Genomic DNA, 2,639 nt, shown 5'->3' on the forward strand with positions numbered 1-2,639 from the left:
ATGGTTCGTCATCTACGATCAGAAGCCGGTACATCGGCTATCTCCTCCTCCAAAGGCAAAATAAATTCGATCCGGAGCCCGCCAAGCCCGCCCCGCATGAGCCGGAGCCCCGACTGCCCGCCGAACATCAGCTGTAGGCGGCGGTGCACATTGACCAGTCCCGTAATTTCTTCCCCTTCGGTTTCCGGCTTAAGCAGCTTGTCCCTGAGCACGGATAATTGTTTATCCGTCATGACTTCGCCGTTATCCTCCACGGACAGACGCAGCCCGTCTACCTCCGCCGTCATTCTGATTTCGATCCGTCCGCCGCCCTCTTTATTTTTCAGGCCATGTTCATAAGCATTTTCAATCAGAGGCTGGAGCGTGAGCAGCGGCATCAAACGTTTTTCCCAGCCGGAAGGCAAAGGGGCCCAGTCCACCGTAATCCAGCTGTGAAAACGGATCGTTTGGATGGACGTATACGATTGGGCATGCTGAATCTCCGATTGAAGCTGCACTTCATCCGATGCGCTGCGGGTTATAAACCGGAAGTATTCTCCCAAGTGGCGGGTGAACAGGACCAGATTGTCGATGTCCCACATTTCCGCCATCTGATGCAGCGTAAAAAAGCTGTTATACAAAAAGTGTGGATTGATCTGCGACTGAAGCTGCTTCAGCTCCGAACGCTGGGCGTGGATTTTCTGCTTATAAACCTCATGAATCAGCAGCTGCATTCTCTCGACCATCTCGTTAAACTGCTCAAACAAATAATGAAATTCATCCGGGTGGCCATGCCTGAGCTCGACCTGCTGCATATTTTCGATATTCAGCTTCCGGAAAGCACGGACAAGCCGGTTAAGCGGCTGATGAATACGGTTATAGATCCATACGCTAAAAGCCAGCACAATCAGTAAAGAGAAGATGGATAAGCCGGTAAAGATAAACTGATACAATCCCAGGGACTGCAGAAACTGGCGTTCCGGGGCATACAGCAGGAGCAGGGCATCCAGCTTGTCCGAACGTTCAAAGCTCACCCAGTAGCGCTTCCCGTCTACTTTGAAAGGCATAACCTGGTTCAAAAGCTCCTCAGGCGCCCTTCCCTCCGTTCGAATCTTCTCCATCAGCTGATCCCCGACTTCAGCTCCGCCCGCTTCCGAGCTTTCCTTCACGGTCCAGGGAATCAGGTTTCCCGTAAGCACGGCTCCCCCGCTGCCGCTTACCGCCTGTTTCATGGCCTGCTGCACCCGGTAGCGGTCCAAAGTGACCAGAATCGCAAAATTCGGGGATTTGCCGGAGGCGCTGTATTCCGGATAAACCAGGCCCATTTGCAGTTTATTCTCAAAGGTAAACAGAAAGCTGTCCGACTTCTGCCTCAGCGCTTCAATCTGTTCTTCCGGCAGAGGCTTTACGTAGGTCGTACCGCGGATCGTTTTGTCAATCAGCGGAATATAAACCTCCGCATTCGTAATATAAGGGTTCGAGTTTTGCAGCAGCTGCATTTTGCCCTGCACTCGGTCGACTGCCTGAAAATATTCCGTCCGCCCTAATGCAGGGGCAATCGTGCCCAGCTTCTGAACGTCGGAGTCCTGCGATAAATTGTTCATCAGCAGCACCGTATTACCGAGCTCCTGCTCCAGGGTTCCGACAAAAAACTTGGCCCTGGCCTGCATCGAGCTTGATATTTCCTTTCTAACACTTCGAGATCCGGGATTCATTCAGAGCCATCGCTACGACATAAACCGGAACAATGGCCAGCAGAAAGGCAAACACGATCCAGAAAAACAAGGAATTCCGGCCAAAACGGGGGGCCTTGGGGCTGCTGGACTGCCGGCATGGACAGAAACCGCTTCATGGCCGCCCCGCTTCTTCTCCTTCAGCAGGAGCAAACGATCTGAATTCGGACGGCGGCATGCTTTTGAATTTCTTAAAGGTCCAAGAATTAATGAGAACTGCTATTTTAGGTTTTGCTTTAACTGAAGCAATTGCTTTATTCTGTTTAATGATGGCTTTTTTAATTTTATTTGCTTTTTAATTAAAATTAAATCCTACAAAATATAATAAAAATAAATTTTTATTATATTTTTACTTTGTTACGTAATTATTTATAGTAAATATCTAAATAATTTAAAAAAAAAAAATATTTATTTTTTTAATAATATATAAAAATTTAATATTTATAATTATTTTTAATTTATGAAAATTTTAAAAAAATTTAGTCAATATTTATTACAAATTTTACCTATAATAAATTATACTTTATATAAAAATGAATTATGTATTAATATTTCTTCAGATAAATTAATTCCTATTTTATTTTTTTTTAAAAATCATACAAATACACAATTTAAAGTATTATCTGAAATTTGTGCTGTTGATTATATTAATAAAGAAAAACGTTTTGAAATTATTTATAATTTATTAAGTATACGTTTTAATAGTCGTTTAAAGATTAAAATTACAATTAATGAATTACAACCTATAAATTCTATTATTAAAATATATAGAGCTGCAAATTGGTGTGAAAGAGAGGTTTGGGATATGTTTGGTATTTTTTTTTTAAATCATCCAGATTTAAGAAGAATTTTAACTGATTATGGTTTTGAAGGACATCCTTTACGTAAAGATTTCCCTTTAAGTGGTTGGGCCCCCAGTTTTCTATA

Source organism: Phytophthora infestans, genomic scaffold, assembly GCF_000142945.1.
Source record: "Phytophthora infestans T30-4 supercont1.34 genomic scaffold, whole genome shotgun sequence".
Taxonomy (NCBI): Eukaryota; Oomycota; class Peronosporomycetes; order Peronosporales; family Peronosporaceae; genus Phytophthora; species Phytophthora infestans.